This window comes from Eriocheir sinensis, chromosome 8 (assembly GCF_024679095.1).
Source record: "Eriocheir sinensis breed Jianghai 21 chromosome 8, ASM2467909v1, whole genome shotgun sequence".
Classification (NCBI taxonomy): domain Eukaryota; kingdom Metazoa; phylum Arthropoda; class Malacostraca; order Decapoda; family Varunidae; genus Eriocheir; species Eriocheir sinensis.
This window is the reverse complement of record NC_066516.1, coordinates 12,290,967-12,311,054: the sequence shown is the minus strand read 5'-3', so window position 1 is coordinate 12,311,054 and position 20,088 is coordinate 12,290,967. Positions and strand designations below refer to the sequence as shown.

Sequence of the window (20,088 nt, the reverse complement as noted above, 5' to 3'; positions counted from 1 at the left end):
CCCAAACTCTAGAAGAAACCGTCCAGTGAATCAAGAATGAGTTCCGGGGGGCAGCATGAGCCAAGCATAACTGGCGCCACTTTAAAAATATTGCCTGCACCATAACGGGCTTGGGCTGACCACCAGGCCCCTGAAGAAAGCCTATCGGCGCTATAGGCAGGTATGTAAAAAAAGAAAGGCAAATAAACTGACGGAATATGCTAACAGACAGACAGACACAGGCATAAAGACAGACAGACAAACAAATAAACTGACGGAATATGCTAACAGACAGACAGACACAGGCATAAAGACAGACAGACAAACAAATAAACTGACGGAATATGCTAACAGACAGACAGACACAGGCATAAAGACAGACAGACAAACAAATATACAACTAGTCAGACAGATAATTACTGAACCGGACATAGCACAGACTTGCCAACTAGGATAATTATAATAAACTGATAATGCCTCAACAACTTAATTAATTTCTGCAACGGACCGACTTGAAACAGACGGATAAACACAAAGCACAAACTGCCTTATTATAATTATCAACTGAGAAAGAGAAAAAAAAAAGTAGAGCATGTTATGGGCATTTTTTTTACAACTTTAACCCTTGTCGTTGCCTACTATACCACAAAACAAACGATCTATCTATCTAGCAGTGTATCTATTAAACTATCAATCTCTACACCGGCATTCGCTTGACGATGGGACAGCAAAGGTTAGCTGTAGAGAAAAGAGAACGCGTTGTGAGCCTTTTATTACAACTTTAACCCTTGCCTTGCCTTCTATACCACATAACACACGATCTATCTATCTATCTATCTATCTACCTATATATCTATTTATCTATCATATACTAGCTTATTATAACTATCAACTAGGAAAGAGAGAAAAGGGAGTATGTTACGGGAATTTCTTTACAACTTCAACCTTTGTCCTGCCATAAAATGAATGACCCACCTATCTATCTATGTATCTATCTATTAGTCGGGCGTAGTTACCAGCCATGCTGCCGCTACACACTTACTTACGAGGGTCGGCCCGGCGCAGGCAATCACCACCTCACGCTTACCTGGAAAAAAGGAAAAAAAGAACGTTACTCATATATCGTGTTACTGCTTCACCGACACACACACACACACACACACACACACACACACACACACACACACACACACACACACACACACACACACACACAGTTATCGGCTCTCCCCCTCCCTCCCTCTCCCCTCCCTGGTGTTGTCGGGGACCTGCTCCTGTATCGTTTTTCTTTCTCCCTTTTCTGTTTTTACTTTTTTCCTCACGTTTCTATTTTTTCTGGATTTTTTTTGCCACTCGACACTTTTCCTTTTCTTTCTTTTTTTTTTTTCTTTTTTCTCCGCAGCAGCAATAGCAACAGTTTCCTTTTACCCTTTCGATTCCGTTTTCAACACCAGGAGTAGTTTTAAGTCACGCTAGCCGACCCCCCTTTCTTTTTCTCTCTCTCTCTCTCTCTCTCTCTCTCTCTCTCTCTCTCTGGGTCATGCTACCTTTTCTTCCTTCACTTCATTTTCTTTACTTTCCCTTCCCTTTCCTTTCCTTCCCTTTCGTTCCCTTTCCTTTCTTTCCTTTCCTTCTCTTTCCTTCCCTTTCCTTCCTTTCCTCCCATCTTTTTTTTTTACTCTCACATTACCCTTCCCTTTTCTGCACTTTTCTTTCTTTTCCTTCTTTTCCTTTCGCTTTCTCTCTCTCTCTCTCTCTCTCTCTCTCTCTCTCTCTCTCTCTCTCTCTCTCTCTCTCTCTCTCTCTCTTGCTACCCTTCCTTTTCCTTCCCTTCCTTGCTCTTTCATATCCTTTTCTTCCTATTATTTATTTTCCTTTCCCTTTCCTTTTCTTCCCTTCCCTTCCTTCCCTTCCTTCCCTTCCTTCCCTTCCTTCCTCTCTCTCTCTCTCTCTCTCTCAAACTCCTCCCTCTCCCTCTCTCTCCACCATCCCCTCCTCCTTTCCTCTTCCCCTCACACCCCCTGTACACACTAACGGCGCCACTGACCTCTTTCTTCCCCCCTAGATGGCGCGGCAAGGCATGAAATATGGGTCTACTTCCTCTACTTTCCCTATTACCGCGATACGCTGATCCCCTAATGTCTTGCCCTGAGCCTCGCCCGTGCTGCTGCTCCTCGGCTCGGCGCGGCCTGGCTCTGCTGCGCGGGGCCAGTTATTCACGCGCGTTAATCTTGAAATTGCTGCCCTGAGCTGGAGGAGAAAAGTCACTCGTGTTGTCTCTCTTTCTCTTTAGCTTTCTCGGGTTGGTCAGAGTAGGTGCTCCTCTATTCTTTGTGTTCTTCTTTTACTTTAAATTCACCTTCTTTTTTTCCTCCTCTCCTCTATTCTTCTTTTTTCTCTTTCTTATTCTTGTTCTTGTTTTTGTTTTACTTCATCTTCTTTTTCTTCTATTTCATCTTGTTTTTCTTTTTACTTTTCTTCTTCTTCTTCTTCTTCAATTCCATTTATCGTGTTCTTTGTCGACATTTCTTTCTGCACGTTCTCTTAAGTTCTCTACTATTCCACATCATCCGGTGAACTTTTTTTTTTGACACGATTCTTTTGTCTCTCCTCTCAGTCTCCAATAATCCTTTCTTGTAGTCTTCTTTTCCGTCTCTGATCACTCAAGAGCACTGGGCGACATATACACAATTGAGAAGTTTTCCCCTTTCCCCGGTCCCTCGTGAAAATCTGCGGTGCTTGCCATTCACGTTTGATTTACTCACGATGGTAATGACGTCAGTTGCTTCAAGTTAACTGTTCGAAGTTCATTGTTATTAATCTTTTAGTGTTGTACTTTTATATAATCATTAGCATCACCTTTCTGCTACCAATATCCTTTCCCTTCCTCCCTTTCCCTTTCTTTTCCATTCCTTCCCTTTTCTTCCTTTCCCTTCCACTCCATTTCCTTCTTTTTGGATAATATCATCATAGTTATTAAATGCTAAAATATAGATAAACAGACCGACGAAAAGGCTAAGATCTAATACAAATATTTCACTGCGGCGTAACTCAACTTTGGAGCCTTATAGGAGTTGGGTAAACAATCGGAAAAGCAAAGGTTAATGTACGCGGGTGAGGAAGAACTGGCATCGATCTGCAAGCCTTGACTCCCAGGTGTGCAAAGGTGAGGGGGGGAAGGGGGGTCAGAGGAGGAAGCGGGAGGGAGGGCAGGTGTGTTTTGTTTTTGTCATTGTGTACTCTGTTACCTTACTTCACCTTCTGAATACCTGTAGTCTATTGGTGTGTAAGGTGTCTGAGGTGTGTGTGAGTGTGTTGGGTATATCTCAGGGTGGTGGTGGTGGTGGTGGTAGTGGTGGTGTGTCATTATCATCATCATCATCATCAGACCAAAGTGCTTTCCTAACGAACGCTTTCCACTCCCGTAGGAGGGTGGTGCAGTAGGTCTCTTATCTGGCACCACTGTGGGTCATATTCCTAAACGTTTCGGCGTCCAAGCACAGGAATTAAATTTGGCTTTCGTAGGAGTTGTGGGCTTTTCCATTGGTAGTTTGATGACCCTGGTGGTAGTTTGACAAAGCTTCTGTACCATGAACGTGAAAAAATAGTTATGAGAACGTGTTTGATCAACTTTTCGGCCTTTATAAATAGTTGATGAAAGAGGTGGAAGCGTCTGAGAATACCAACCTCTGTCTCTCCTTTGTAGTCCATTTATTCAATACAAATGTACTCGCCTGTGCAGTTCCCACATCCTATCCTCACCTACTTCCTCAGGTTCTATTATTTTTTTCTTCTCCCGTTGCCTTTGTTTTATTTAACTTCTCTATCTTTTCGTTCTATTTTTCTTGTTCTTTCCTCGCCGCTCTCTCTTTCTCTTATTTTTCTTTCTCGTTCTTTCCCTTCGACCTTCTCCTCCTCCTCCTCCTCCTCTTCATGTTTCTTCTCCTTTTTCCTCTATTTTTTCCTCTCCTTTCTTCTTTTATTTCCTGTCTTTTTCCTTCTTTCTTTTGCTTTCCTCGCCACCCTATTGTCCTCTTTTTTTCCTTTTTCTTTCACTTCTAACCTTCTCCTCCTTCTCCTCTTCATGTTTCTTCTCCTTTTTCCCCTATTTTTTCCTCTCCTTTCTTCTTTTCTTTTCTTTTCCTTTTCCTATTCGTCCTCCTCTTCATGTTTCTCCTTTTTCCTCTATTTGTACCTCTCCTTTTCTCTTTATTTTCCTCCTCTCCTCTTCCTCCTATCCATGTTTTTTTTGTTTTTTTTCTTTTCTTCATACCTATTTTTTTCTTTTCTTTTTATCCTCCTCCTCCTCCTCCTCCTAATCTTATTCTCTTCCTCTTCATGTTATTATTCTTATTTAATTTTTACCTATTTTTCTTATTTTTTGTCTTTCTTTTCCTCCTTCTCTTCCTCCTCTTCCTCCTCCTCCTCCTCCTCCTCCTCCTCCTCTTCCTCGATTCAATTCACTACATCCGGGTTCGGTGTTGCACTAATTGAGTTTCCTCTTTTTTGATAACTTTCGTTCGTTTGCTGAGTAAAATGTTTCTCTTCTTTATTCAAATATTTTCGGGGAGGGGAATTTTACCTCCGGCTGATGGATTTTACACGTGGTTACAACATTAAAAAAATATGTCTAACTATTTTTTTTATTTCGTTTTCAAGTGATTTTTAATGATGTGTTTTGGATCATCACTCGAATTTGATTTTCATGATTTTTTCTTTAAGCGTGAATGAGGAACCTGTTTTGTCCTTCACTGTTGTCTGTCCCTATTCTTTATCTTTGTATCTATCCGTCTGTCTGTCTGTCTCTGTTTTCTGTCTGTGTGTCTGTTTATTTCGTTATTTCTGTTTGCTTTTTTTCTGTTATTATGATCTTGTTGTCTCTCATTGTTGTTCCTCTTTATCCTCTCCCTCACTATCTGTCTGTCTGTCTGTTTGTCTGCCTGTCTCGTTATGTGTCTGTTTGCCCTTTTTTGTCTATTATTATTTGTCCCTCTCTTGTTGTCTCTCAATATTGTTCCTCTTTATCCTCTCCCTTTCTATCTGTCCGTCTGTCTGTCTGTGTCTTAGTGTGTGTTTGTCTGTCTCGCTCCACTCCCTCTTTAACTACGAACACCAAAACACTGTAAGTAATTATACATGTCCCTTTTATCTGTAATGATGCGTCTCTCTCTCTCTCTCTCTCTCTCTCTCTCTCTCTCTCTCTCTCTCTCTCTCTCTCTCTCTCTCTCTCTCCACACAAATACCCATGTTCATTCCTTCACTTTTAACATCTCTGCATTTTCGAACGGTCTTTTCCATGTTCAGTAATAGCTATTAAGGTTCTTTTTTATCTGCAAACAGTAACACGCTTGCTTCCACCTTATTTACTTACTTCCCGCGTTCAGTGTGTGTGTTTGTGTGTGTGTGTGTGTGTGTGTGTGTGTGTGTGTGTGTGTGTGTGTGTGTGTGTGTGTGTGTGTGTGTGTGTGTGTGTGTGTGTGTGTGTGTGTGTGTGTGTGTGTGTGTGTGTGTGTGTGTGTGTGTGTGTGTGTGTGTGTGTGTTTGCTATCTTTCTGCTACCATTATCCTCTTCATTCCTTCCTTTCCCTTCTCTTCCATTCCCTTCCCCTCCATTTCCTTCATTTTGTATAACATTTTTTTCTTCCCCACTCCTCCCTTCTATACCCTTTCCTTTCCTTTCCTTTCATTTACTTTCCTTCCCTTTCCTGTTCTTCTCTTTTCTTCTCTTTCCTTTCCATCCCTTCCCATTACTTTCCTTTCTTTCCTTACTTCCCTTCCCTTCCCTTGTATCTCTCCTACCATATCCTCTTCTCTTCCTCTTTTATTTCCTCTTATCGTCGTTATATCTCTCTTCCCCTCCTCTCCTCTCCTCTCTTCCTCTTTCTCCCCTCTTAGATTCGTCCGGACAGTTCCCGGAGAGTATCAGGACAGCTCTAAAGTTTCCGTAATTCAATTTGGACATTTTCTCTCGGTCTTCCTTCCTTTTAAGAGTGGCGAGAATAGGTTTTCCCTTCCTCTTAATCCCGTGCGTGTTCTTAAGACTAGGACCAACTTCCCTGCCGGTGAGAAGTTTTTAAGTTGATTGCCCCTGAGTACTTGGGATGGTGGTGGTGGTGGTGGTGGAGGTGGCGTTGTTGTTGTTGGTGGTGGTGGTGGTGGTTGGGGCGATTGTGGTGGTTGGGGTGTTGGTGGTGGTTGGGGTGATGTTGTTGGTGGTTGGAGTGGTGGTTCTACGTCTCTAACACAACTACTACTACTACTACTACTACTACTACTACTACTACTACTACTACTACTACTACTACTACTACTACTACTACTTCTACTACACTACTTAACCTGTACCACCTCGTTCATCTCCACCCCGCTGAACGACACCCCCCACACACATATACAGACCCCTACCCCTACCCACCCTCTCACACAGTCCCTTCCTCCCCTACCCACCCACACCCACACATGCCAACCTTTCCTATTGATGTACTAAAGGCCTCGTACAAAGCGGAACTAATGGCTAATTTAAGAGGACATCCCCGCCCCGCCCCTCCCCCTCAATACCCACAGTCGGGCCGCCAAGACACGCTAAGGTCCGCCACTTAATCCACTTCTTTACTTATTAAGGGGAAAGTGATCGCTCGGCTGTATTTATTGCGGTGTGCTGTGTGCTGTGCTGTGTGTGTGTGTTTGTGGGGGTGAGGGTAGGGGATAATTTGCCAGTATGAAGCGTCGCTGATTGATCAAGACGTCACTGGAGAGAGGAAATGAAGGAATGGGAGGATGGGATGGAGGAAGAGATGGGTGTAGGGAGAGAGGGAGAGGGGGAAGGGATGGTTATGGAGAAAGAGAGAGGGATGGAATGGAGAGATGGGTGTAGGGAGGGATGGGTGTAGTAGGTGTAGGGAGGGAGAGAGGAAGTAGACAAATAAGTAAGTAGGACAGTAAGTGAGTGAGTGAGCGAGTGAGTTTGGAGTGAATGGATGCGTGCATGAATGAATGAATGAGGGGATAAATGAATGAATGAAGGGAGAGAGGAAGTTAGGCAGGAAAAAATGAAAAAATGGAAGGGAAAAAGGAGAACAACTAGCAATAAAGGCATGAAGGAAAAAATTAAGGAAAGAAGGTAGGAAGGAAGAAAGGAAAGAACGAAGGAAAAGTGGAAGGAAAAACGAAAGAAAGTAAGAAAGTGAGGAATGAATGTTGAGGGAGAACAGGAAAGAAAGAAGGAAGGAAGGAATGAAGGACCAACATACGCACCCCAAGACAGGTAGAACGTTGAGTGTATTGATTTTGCAAGTACGTACAAATGGATCATGGTGGACACGATGACAGGTAAACGCTAAAAGGTATTCCACGTCGCAAAGGGATCAAAAAACTGCGCAAATATGTAGGTACACACACACACACACACACACACACACACACAGTCAAACACATTTTTCCATGTAGTGAAAGTATCAAAGGGGCTACAAAAATATAGCTAATCATTCGCAAACACACACACACACACACACACACACACACACACACACACACACACATCACCTATCCATCCCCCTTCCTCCCCCCCACACACAACGACTGCAATCACCAATCATCAACACCACCACCACCACCACCACCACCACCTTTCTCACCCCTTACCTTTGAACACCTGTCGTAGAACATCATCAAGGCTACAGGTAAGCTTTGATCCTCGGCAATACGTTATACCGATTTTCGTTATATCTCATCCTGAACCGCTGCGTGCCTGGACCTGACTAACCTAACGTAACTTCAAGGGGCGCTCGAGTATAAAGGAGAACGTCTATGTACCTGGAATTTAAGGGGCAACGTGTGGGCTTAAATTTTTCCGATGAAGGGTTATCATTTATATTATTTATCGTCAGCGGGGACATCAAAAGCGGCGGCACACAGGTTGTAAAGTGTGTGGCATGAGATTTATTCTTTTCCTTCCTTCATTTCTTCTTCTTTCTTCCTTCATTCCTTTCATCTTAAGAGGTATGATTTTTTTTCTTCATTTCTTTTTTCTTTAGCTGCATGAGTTATTCTTTTCCTTCCTTCTTTTATTCTTTCTTTCTTTCTTTGTTCTTTAGAGGTATGAGTTATTTTTTCCTTTCCTTCCTTCTTTCTTTTCTTCATTTCTTCCTTCCTTCCTTCTTTCATCTCGTCCTTCCTTCCTTTCTTCTTTAGACGTGGGAGTTATTTTTTCTTCCATCTTTTCTTCCTTCTATTCATCTTCAGAAGCACGAGTTAATTTTTCCTTCCTTCTTCCTTCTTTCTTTCATTCCTTTCTTCCTTCTTTAGAGACGCTCTTTTGGGGGTGCAGGAAAAAAAAGGAAAAGTTATTGTGCTGTCGCCGGTGAGTTTCTTTTTATTTATTATTTACTAACTTCGCTTCCTTCTTTTTCTTTTCTTCTGAATTATTTTATTCGTTCTGATACTTGGGTAAGGTTGAGTTGGTTGGCATTGTTCTTTCCTCCTCCTCCTTCTCTTCTTCTTCTTCTTCTTCTTCCTCTTCTTCTTCTTCTTCTTCTTCTTCTTCCTCCTCCTCCTTCTCCTCTTACTCTTCCTCCTCCTCCTCCTCCTTCTTCCTCCTCCTACCTCTTTGCTTTCTTTCTTAGAGTGTTTTCTCTTTATTAACTTCTCATACGTCTTTTTAGTTTGTGTTTTATTCGCTCTACAAAGACTTCGGTCAGCTTTGTTCTCTCTCTCTCTCTCTCTCTCTCTCTCTCTCTCTCTCTCTCTCTCTCTCTCTCTCTCTCTCTCTCTCTCTCTCTCTCTCTCTTACCAGTCATAAAAATAAAGTACTCGAGAGAGAGAGAGAAGAGAGAGAGAGAGAGAGAGAGAGAGACAAAGAGAGAGAGAGAGAGAGAGGACCAGCTGAGTAATTCCACGGGCTCGTCTTAGTCCATCTGTCTTCACCTCCCTCAACGACCCTCTTCGATCTCTCTCTCTCTCTCTCTCTCTCTCTCTCTCTCTCTCTCTCTCTCTCTGTCTATATAAAACACCTCCTTGCTTCCTCCTCCGTCTCCTTCTCCCGTATATATTTCCTGTTCATTCCTCTCCTGTCTATTTCTTTTGGCCCTTCTGTCATTTTCTTGTTCTTTCTCTCCCTCCTTTTCCTTTTCTCTTCGCCCTTCTCCTTCCGCCTCTTCCTTCTATTCCGCTCTCCTTTCCGCTTGGTTGTTCGTTCTCGCTGTTTTTGTAGACCATTTCCGTTCTTTTCTTGTTCCTCCTTTTATCCTCAGTGTCTTCATTCTCATATTTACCGTCAATTTTCGGATTCTACCTTTTTTTTCTTCAAGTTTTCCTTTTTATTACTACCTTCCTCTCACTCCTTTACCTTCTCTTCTTTTCATTTCCTTCGCTTCCTTGCTATCTCATTATCTGTTTCCTAATCCCTTTTTATCATATCTTCGTTAACTTCCTTTTAGTTCACATTTTCTTGATTCCTCCACCTCACTTTTTTTTACTCGTCTTTTTCCAGTCTTCGTTTTCTCTCGCTTCGTTACATCGGTGTCTCGTTTTCTTGTTTTCGTTTTACTTCGTTACCCTGATTTCTCCTCCCTTAACTCTTCGTATCATTTTCTTCTTCCTTTTCCTCCTCCTCCTTCTTTTTCTTCTCTCTCGCCCTCATTTTCTCTCCGTCCCGTTCTAACTTTACTCCTGCAATCGGTTTCTTCTTCCGTCTTCATTTCCCTTCGTTTTCTGCCATCCTTATTTTCGTCTCTTCTTTTTTCTTCTCCCTTCTTCACCGTTCCATTTCTATTCTGACCGTTGTTTTCTTGGCCCCTCCTCCTCCTCCTCCTCCTCCTCCTCCTCCTCCTCCCTCTTCTTTTTGTTCTTCCTTCTTCTCGTCGTCGTCCTCCTCCCTTATTTTCTTGTTCCTTCTCCTCCTCCTCTTCTTCTTGTTCCTCCTCCTTCTTCTTGTTCCTCCTCCTCCTCCTTCTCCTCCTCCTCGTCGTCCTCCTCCTTCTTCTTGTTCCTCCTCCTCCTCCTTCTCCTCCTCCTCGTCGTTCTCCTTCTCTGATTCTTGTTCCTTTCTCCTCCTCGTCGTAACCCTCCCCATTCTTCTTTCTCCTCCTCCTCCTCCTCCTCGTTCTTCTCCGCTTTCTTGCTTCTCCTCCTCGTGTTCCTGCCTCTTCTTGCTCCTCCTCCTCCTCCTCCTCCTCCTCCTCCTCCTCCTTGTTCATCCTCCTTCCACACTATGTTACCGTCCCAGCCTCGACACCTTGTAAACATCACCATTAAAACTTGTACCCTTGCGCCTCTCCCTCTCTACACCGACGCCTTAAAATGACCTAACACCCTCATCTGCTCCCTCCTACCTCCCCCTTCTCTTCCCCCTCCGCCCCCTCCCCGATGCTTTTTTTTTATTTTACTTGTTTATTGCTGCTGCTATTAGTATTGTTAGTTGGTAATGTCCTCCATTTTCTCGTTTTATTCCTCTCTCTTTTTTTTTTTATTCATTGATGTTTTTGTTACTGTTCTTGGTAATGTTCTCTTCTATCTTTCTCCTTCCTTATCTATCTGTCTATTTTTTTTTTTACTCATGCTTCTATTGTTGTTGCAGTTATTGGTGTTGGTAATTCCCTCTCCTCTCTTCCTTCCTCCCTTCCTTTTATTTTTTTTACTGTTGCTCCTGTCGCTGTTATTGCTGTTAGCGGTGTTTTTGGTAATGTCCCCTTCTCATTTTTTTTCTCTCCCTCGTTCCATGTTTTTTTTCTCTGTTGCTGCTCCCGTTGTTGCTGGTGCCTCCTCCCTCTCCCCCTCTACTCCTTCCCCACTCTCATCTCTTCTTCTTCCTCCTCGCGTCCTGTCCTCCCAAAGCTAATTACAACATCATTCTAATTTGGTTAAGCCGATCACAACACGCAGCTCATCCCGTAATTAACTTGTTATTATACATGAACGCCGCATTTTTTTCAGGGTTCCCGCCGCGCAGAGCAAATATTTACCTTCCCGTTAATGCGTCGGATTCAATTAATCGTTGTGTATCAGAGCTTTGATGTAGAGTGTCTCCTAATTACGCGGGGATCACTAACAAAATACAACGCCCAATTACACTTTTTTTTATGCCACTTCGCCCGGTAGTTGACTTGCAATTTTTTTTGTTTGTTTCATGCAGCGTGTAGTGTGGTACCTGTGCCGTGTAAGGTTTTTATATATATTGTTTGGGATTATTGTTATTATTATGCATTGTTGTTTGTTCGAAATCCCTGTTCAGACAATCAGACATACGATATACCCATTCAAACATACGACAAAACTTTTCAAACATACGACATAACTGTTCAAACATACGACATAACTGTTCAAACATACGACATAACTGTTCAAACATACGACATAACTGTTCAAACATACGACATAACTGTTCAAACATACGACATAACTGTTCAAACATACGACATACCTGCTCAAACATACGACATAACTGTTCAAACATGCGACATAACTGTTCAAACATACGACATAACTGTTCAAACATACGACATAACTTTTCAAACATACGACATAACTGTTCAAACATACGACATAACTGTTCAAACATACGACATACCTGCTCAAACATACGACATAACTGTTCAAACATGCGACATAACTGTTCAAACATACGACATACCTGCTCAAACATACGACATAACTGTTCAAACATACGACATACCTGTTCAAACATGCGACATAACTGTTCAAACATACGACATAACTGTTCAAACATGCGACATAACTGTTCAAACATACGACATACCTGCTCAAACATACGACATAACTGTTCAAACATGCGACATAACTGTTCAAACATTCGAAATCCACGTTCAATTCGAAACACCTGTTCAAACAAATGATCACCCAGTCGAAATAATGCTCTCAGTCACACACTTAGCACTGATCCTCGGCTCAGGTATTCAATCAGCCAGCGTCCTTCCTCCTGGCTACTGTTAGGCGGAATGAAGCCAGATTTACGAAAGTCCGACTCAGCTTTGAAGTCAGTTTAGGCGGGGCCAGCTCGGAGAGTTTCCTGGGCATGGCTCTACCAAATCTTATTATATATACACAGAATATCGATAAACGATTTCAAATAGAGGAGAGTATCAAGACACCTCTCCACCCGAAATTGACCTCTCTTTTGGCCACTCTATTCTATTCTATTCTATGACTCTATTCAGGAGCAGTAAGTAGCGGGCTTTTTTTTTCATTATTGTTTTCTTTTTTTTTACGCCCTTGAACTGTCTCTTCTGCTGTAAAAAAAAAAAAAGCCTTTTTACTTTTTTCTTTGCAGGAGCAGCGTTTAACGTTTTTTTTCACTACACTTTTTTTTTATGAACTTAAGCTTCTTTCTTTCCTGTAAAAAAAAGAGGACATACACGGGAGAGAGTGATGTATTGGGGGGATGCAGCAGCACTGTGAAGAAGTTCGGTCCCACCCAGACTGACTTCATATTCGTGTTGGACTATAAGACCTCGGAGTATTTTTCTCACAACAACCTGTGCCTACAACACACTGCGCGGGTCTTTCTTTGCGATGGTTCATGTTCCTCATTCTCAACGCAAATTCACTTTCCTATTAGTCACTTGGAGAATCCCTGCCTGGCGCATCGCTGGAAACAATCGTGCCTGGCCTGAGGATGCTTTACGCCTCCCATTCTCAGCCCGAAGTCGTTTTCCCGATAAAGAGCTATTTCTGCTGGCCGGGAAGGAGGCGGCGAGGGCGGGCGGGTGTGTTCCTGGCGGCTCCGGGGAGGAAGGAAGGGCGGAGGGGTGGGTCGGTTCTGGCCTGAGGCGGTGCAACGTTGCGGGCGTTGAAGGGACCTCTTACTCCTCCCCCCTACCCCCTTTCATTGCCTCCCCTCCCCACCCACCCCTAAGACCCTGCCGACCACTGCAGTTTTGGGCACGGCCGTCGAGACTGAGTCAGCTGGGTCTAGTCCTGACATTTTTTTTTGTCGTCTAGACGCTCGGAAGTGCAGAGAAAGTGTCAGAAATAACCTCGAATTTCACGTCTTGGTCTCTAACTTGGAGGCCTGGGCGCAGTAAAGTCGTCCGTTTGGGGCAATTTCGTTGGGAAGGAAAGTGAATGACCAGCAGCAGCAGCAGTAGTCCACGCCGCAGAGATCCGCCCCTCACGTCACCTCTACTCCTGAAGGGTAATGACAACACTCACCTCACCTCACCTTACCTCACCTCACCTTACCTTACCTCACCTCACCTCAGCGCAGCACCAACACACCGCAGCCCTGCACTACGAGCCGGTGTGGGTGGTGGAGACAGGGGAAGGAGGGAGGCGTGAGAGGAGGGTGGCGTGGGTGAGGAGGGTGGCGTGGGTGGTGGGGGCGTGAGAGGAGGGCGGCAGGTAACTATTTGAGCAAAACATTTCCATCAGCCGGAGAGTCAATAAGAGGGAGGGCGTGGCCAAGCGGGAGAGTTCGGGTCTTGGGTAAATTCGGTTTCCGTGAGATATGAAAACACAGAAATATGATTTAGCTTTTAGCCTTCTTTTCCTCTCTCTCTTTTCTTGTTTTTCTTTCTTGTATTTGTTTGCGGCTTTAAAATCCATTCAATAGAAGCATTTTTCTTTGCGTTCCTCTTTCCGTTTCTTCTCAATGCTACTGTCCTCGTCCTCGCCATTTCCTTTCTTTACTCCTTTCGTTTCAGGGTACACCTATTATGTCCTTTATTCGTTGCATTCCTTCTCTCTCCTTCATTTTCTGGGCTGCTGTCTCTTCTTCGTACAACCGTCTTCCTTCCCTCCATTTCCTTCACTTACACGTTTCTGGACCCAACCATTATATAATTTATTCGCCTCACTCCTTGTCCCTTCTTTCTTCTCAATACCACTGTTCTTGTCCCTTCCATTTCCTTCCCTCATATGTTCATGCACTCCTTGTCCCTCCTTCATTCTCCGGCGTCTTCTTTCTTTTCAATACCACCGTTCTTGTCTCTTCCATTTCCTTCCCTCATATGTTCATGCACTCCTTGTCCCTTCTTCATTCTCTGGAGTCTTGTTTCTTCTCAATACTTCTGACCTCCTTCCCTCCATTTACTTCCCTATTTTCGTTTCTCGACCCAACCATCAAGTCGCTTATTCAGTTCACTCCCTGTCTCTCCACCATTCTCTGGGCTGTTATTCTCTCCTCTCTGCCATCACTCCGTCCAAGCTCTCGTGACTATTTTTCCTGCCATCACCTCCCGCCCTCCCTCCCTCTCACGTCCTTACTTCCCTGCCGTCGCCTCAAGAATAAACACATTACCTCGACGGCTCCCTCGGGCCCGCGGGACGCCCACAACAAGACTGATATATCTTTCCGGGTCCGTGCAGGGCATGAGGGAGGGCGCGACCGACAGCTGCTTGGGGAAATTAATGACGGAGGATTTCGTTGGCGGTGAAGAGCGACCGTGAATGTGGAAATAGTGCGTCGCGTCAAGTCGTGTCGCGTCGAGAGGCTCCCTGTCACCCGCCGCCTGTCACACGTCCTAATCCGCGGCCCCGTGACGTCACCGCTGCGGAGTCGAGGCGGGGCGGGGAGGAAAGGAGAGGAGGAGGGGAAGCTTATCTCAAGGGCACACTGAGGAGCGTCCGCCATTATGCCTGTCTGCTGCTACGACACACACACACACACACACACACACACACACACACATATACCCTCCCCAACACACACATACGTCAAGAAACCACACAATATAAGAAAAAATAATGAAATGTGTTATAATAATAGGATTTAAAATGACACCCTCAGGAAATAACCAAACATTATATAAAAAAAAGGAAAAAAAGTAAGCCATTATCTCAGAAATTGTTTATAATGACACCCTCAGGAACCCAACCTATCCTTACCCCAAGGCAACTAACGAGAGACGGGCCTTGCCTTACCTTACCTAAGCCTATACCCACGTACTGCGGGAAGGTAGGTAGGTAGGTAAGGGGGCAGGAGGAAAGGGAGGGGGATGATGTGTAATATGATGAGTGCTAGGACTTACTGGGGAGGCCTACAGGGACGAGGGCAAAGGGTGTGGAATACAGAAACATGGGAAGGAAGGGATGGAGGGAGGTAGGAGAGGGAAGGAGAGGAGGGGTCGACGGGCAAAGGGAAGGAAAGGAAGGGAGAGGAGGGGAGGAGAGAGGAGAGGAGGGTTCGACGGTAAAAAGAGCAGATTAAGTGAATGGAATGGAAGAGAAGAGACGAGAAAAAAGTAAATTGAAGGCCTGGGAACTGAAGGTGAGTCTAGGTAGTGAATGGAAGGGGATGGAATGTGCGTTGGACAGTAAGAAATTGATGGTGAAGAGAAGGAAATAAAAAGTGAAACGAGGCAAGGGAAGGGAAAGGATAGGAAGGGAAGTGAAGTGAAGGGAACTGAAGGAAAGAGAAAGGAAGGGAAGGGAAGGGAAGGGAAGAGAAGGATGGAAAAAAAAACCATGGCAAAAAAGGGAAGTTAAGAGAAGGGGAGGAAAAAGGAAGGGAAGGGAAGTGAAAGGAAGGAAAGGGAAGGGAAGGGAAGGGAAGAGAATGGAAGGGCAAGGAAATGAAGGGAAAGGAGGTGAAATAAAAAAGTAAAGGATAGGGAAAGAAATGGATGGAAAGAGAAATAAATGATAGAGAAGAGAGGGAAGAGAGGAAAAGCGAAAGGAAAAGGAGGACCAAGAAGGGAAAAATAAGAAAAAGGAAGGGAAGGGAAGGAAAGGAAAAACAGTGATAGTGAAGCAAAGGAAGATACAAGAGAACGAAAGGCGAGAGACGGGCGAGTAAGGACAAAAGAAAAAAAGTTAAGAAAAGAAAAGTAATCGAAAGAACAAGCAAGGCGGAAAGGAGAAGGGAAACACACACACACACACACACACACACACACACACACACACACACACACACACACACACACACACACAAACAAGAACAGATTGCTTATGGGATTTTCAGAGCAGCAAGCAAATGGAGTCCTGTACTACTACTACTACTACTACTACTACTACTTCTTAGAAAATGAGGGAGAAGGGTATGAAGGAAAAGACAAAAAAGGGGAAGAGAGGGAGAGAAAAGAATAAAGAGGATGAAAAGACGAAGAAAGAGAGGAAGAGGAAGAGAAACTGATAGAAAAGAAGGAAGATGAGAAGAGAGAGGAGAGGAGTATGATGCGTATTGTAGGAAGGAAGAATGACGCAATGCAGAATGAGAGAGAGAGAGAGAGAGAGAGAGAGAGAGAGAGAGAGAGAGAGAGACAGAGAGAGTAATGGCGCATCTGTGCAGTGTCATAATGGATCGTCTGGCGTCAGTTCTCTGCAGTCTTCTTTTTCTCCTGTGACCGATGCTTTAAGAGGAGGAGGAGGAGGAGGGGGAAGAGGAGGAGGAGGAGGAGGAGGAGGAGGAATAAAAGAAACAGATACAAACATACACAAACGAGGCGGAAGGAGAGGAGCACAAAGGAAGGAGGAGGAGGAGGAGGAGGAGGAGGAGGAGGAGGAAGGAGGAGGAGGAAGAGGAGGAGGAAATAATTTACTGCTTATGAAAGAGGTTGAATGCGGACAGAAAAAAAAGAAAAAGAAAAGAAAAAAGAAAAAAGAAGAAAAATAAGACCAGGAAGAAAACAGAAGACCTCAAATGACCTTCTTTTATATATTTTTCTGGGCTTCATTTTTCTTATTTTTATCGCTTTTATAAATTCATCCACTTTTTCCGAGTTCTAGATTTTCCTTTTATTTTTCTCTCAGTGCCTTGGGTCTCTCTCTCTCTCTCTCTCTCTCTCTCTCCTGATGGTTCGATAGCATGTTTAGGTTCCATAGGGAGGAGGAGAGAAAAAAATGGAGAGAGAGAGAGAGAGAGAGAGAGAGAGAGAGAGAGAGAGAGAGATTGTGCAAACGGAGGGAGGAAAAGTGGAGCAGTATGAACAAAGCCTTGACATTGGAGGAGGGGGGGAGGGGGAGGAGGAGGAGGAGGAGGAGGAGGAGGAGGAGGAGGAGGAGGAGGAGGAGTAATACAAGATGGAGGTAAGGCAGAGACTGAAGAGGAAAGAGAAGAGAAGAATGTGATTATGATAATGATGATGATGATGATGATGATGGTAATGATGATGACGAGGAAGGAAGAGGAAGAGGAGAAGGAGGAGAAGAAAGAAGGTATAGATGGACGAACGGAGATAGAAAGGGTACGAGGGAAAGGGAGGGGGGGGGGGGGGCAGAAGGAAGGAACAAAGAGGAAGGAAGTAAAAGAGGAGGAGGAGGAAGAGAAGGAAAAGAAAAAAAATGAAAATGGATAAACAGAAAAGAAAAGACATGGAAAAAAGGGAAGATGAAGATAATAGAGGAAACAATGTAAAGTTTAGGAGAAAGACATGAACAGAATAAAGGAGAAGAAGGGATCAGGAGAGACTGGGTGACGGAGAGGAATGTTATTGAGAAGAAAGAGAAGAAAAGGAGAAAGAGATTATTGGTATGAAAGAGAGGAGAAGACACGAATAATGAGAGGAAAATTACATAAATAGGATAGAAGACAAGAAGAAAGAGGAGGACAACGAATGAGTGACGAAGGAAGGAAGACTGCGAGGAATGGTAATCAGTTAACACGGAAGGAAGAGAGGAGGAAGGAAGGGAAGATAATAAGATGAATGGGGAGAAGAATGGAGAGAAGAGAGAGGAGGAAAGAGGGAGGAAGACAGAGAAATGGTAGGCAGTGAACACGGAAGAAGGGAGGACGGAAAGAAGGGAAAGAAAATGAGTTAAATGAGTAGAAGGATGGGGAGAAGAGAGAGGAGGAAAGAGGGAGGAAGACGGAGAGGAATGGTAGGCAGTGAACACGGAAGGAAGGGGGAAGGAAAGGGAGGGAGGAAGGAAAGAAGGGAGGGACGGTGGGAGGGTGGGAAGGAAGGAAGGGATGAATGAAGGGAGGAACGGTGTGAGAAAGGAGAAAGAAATGGTAGGCAGTGAACATGGAAGGAAGGAAGGGAGAGGAAGAGGAAGGGAGGGAAAGAAAGGAGGAAGGAGGGAAGGAAGAGAGGGAGGGAGGGAAGGAAAGGGGGATAGCAAGAGGAAAGGCAGGAATTAGCCGTTAAGTAAGTCTGAAGAGGAAGGAGAGGGGAAAGAAAAAGAGGAAGGAAGGGAGAAAGAGAAGGAGGAAATGAAAGAGGAAGAGAGGGAGGGAAGAGACTGTGGAAAGGAAGGGAAAAGAAAGGGAGGTAGGGAGAGGTAAGGGAGGTAAGGAGGAAGGGAGGGAAGGGAAGGAGTCGGCTGTCAAGTGAGTCTGAGCATTGCCTCGAAGCCGCCTGGTTAGTGGTTGTCCGCATTTGTATTCGCATCCACCCTTCAGGAATCTCTCGTATCCCGGGGCTCAATGAGGGGAGTGGAGGGATGTGGTGGAGGAGGAGGAGGAGGAGGAGGAGGAGGAAAAGGAGGAGGAGGGGACGAAAAACTCGGTATGTCGAAGATTAAGCATTTTTGAGTCTTCATTTTGGCATTTTGTGAAGTACAAGCGAAATGCCAATGAGTCAAAGGCCGCTCTCTCTCTCTCTCTCTCTCTCTCTCTGTAGGGGGGGGGGGTACTGGTATGGTGGAGATGGGGGTATCAAAATGGTATGGTTGGTATGGTAATGGGGTTACACAAGAGAAGAGAGAGAATGGGGCGGAATGGAAGATCGTGGGGGAAGGGGATGGGAGATAAATGGAAGGGGAATTGGGATTGTAGGAGTGAGTGATGGAGAGAGGAGAGATGATGATGTAGAAGGATTGGGGAAGGAAAGGAAGAAAGGTGAAGAGAGGGAAGGCTGATGAAGAGAAGGAGATAGCGAAGATGATGATGTAGGAATGTGAGAAGAAGGGAGGTAGGTAAGGGTGAGAGGAAGAAAGATGAAAGGGAGGAGGAGGGGTGAGGTGAAGTGTAGATGGGAGCACCAGTAAAGATGTGAGAAAAAGAAGATAGGGTGTCGTAATACTAAGGACGATGTAGAAACGATGGCTGTGTAGAAAGAAGACTGTATGGGTTAGTGTAGAAAGGAAGAGAATGTAGATGATGGGTTATGCTTTTGGGAGAGAAGAAATAAGGACACCAGCAAGACAGAGAGGATGATAATAGAGAAAATATGGGGCGTAATGGGTTTGTGTTGAGAGGTAGATGAAGAAGAAGAAAAAGAAGAAGGACAAGAGAAAGAAAAGGAAGATGAAGAAAGAAGCGACATAGTGACAGGATGCTGAAAGAAGATAGGGAGTGGTGGTAAGGGTGTTGAAATAAGACTATAGGAGAAGAAATGTAAAAGAATGAAAGGAAAAAAAAGAGAAGAGGAAGAAGGGAGGCAATGAAGATGATGGTGAAAAAAGGAAAATAGGGAAAAGGAGAGACCGTGGAGGCTGTGGAAGAGGTGTAGAAGAGAAAGGGAAGAAGGGAAGAACAAAAAGGACGCGGAGTAATAGGGAAAGAGTGAAGGAGAAGAAGGAGAACAAAGGATAAAAGACGCAAGACAGTGAGGAATCAGCGGGGAGTCAGTAATAGGGAAGGAAAATGAGAAAGCGAAGAAAGAGAAAAAGAAAAAGCAGGACAGAGAGAGAATAATGGGGAAGAAAAAGAGGAGTAGAAGAAGGAAATAAGAAAAAAAATAATACAATGGGGAGTTTGTAATAAGGAAGAAAATAAGAAAGAGAAGAAGGAAGAGGAAAAAAGGAAAAAAAAGCAAGACAGTAGGAAATGAGTGACCAGAAAGTTATAAAGGAGGAAAATAAAAGACGAAGAAAAAAGAAAAAAAAAACAGTTGGGAGTTTGTTATAGAGGAGAAAAATAAGGAGAAGGAAGAGGAGGAAAAAAAGGGAAAGAAGCAAGACAGTAGGGGACCAGTGGGGAGCCGCGCCCCTCACTGTGCCGAAGGGGAGACTAAGGAAGCTCTGGCCGGGAGATCCATTACCCTCGCCTCTCCCTCAACTCTCAAAGGGGAGGAAAAGAGTGGGGAGAGAGAGGGGAGTGAGGAGGGAGGAGGAGGGAGAAGTGATGAGAATGAAGGAGGAAAACAAGGAGGAGAGAGAAAAAAGGTCAAGTTTGCTGAGAGAGAGAGAGAGAGAGAGAGAGAGAGAGAGAGAGAGAGAGAGAGAGAATCATTAGAACTATAACAATAACAGGTAGCCGGGGACAACAACAAC

At 44.3% G+C, this 20,088-nt stretch overlaps 1 protein-coding gene across 9 annotated transcripts in view; it reads right to left on the bottom strand.

Annotated features, from left to right (window-relative positions):
* The window catches only part of LOC126995517 (leucine-rich repeats and immunoglobulin-like domains protein 1), a 173,038-nt gene that overhangs the window by 37,516 nt on the left and 115,434 nt on the right, over nt 1-20,088 (bottom strand). For 8 of the 9 annotated variants that reach the window (XR_007750353.1, XM_050855119.1, XM_050855116.1 and 5 more), the window contains exon 3: nt 1,026-1,066. The gene's annotated coding sequence lies outside the window, so the exon portion shown is untranslated. Of the gene's footprint in view, nt 1-1,021; nt 1,067-20,088 lie in introns of all 9 variants that reach the window. The other variant, XM_050855117.1, reaches the window with a different exon arrangement.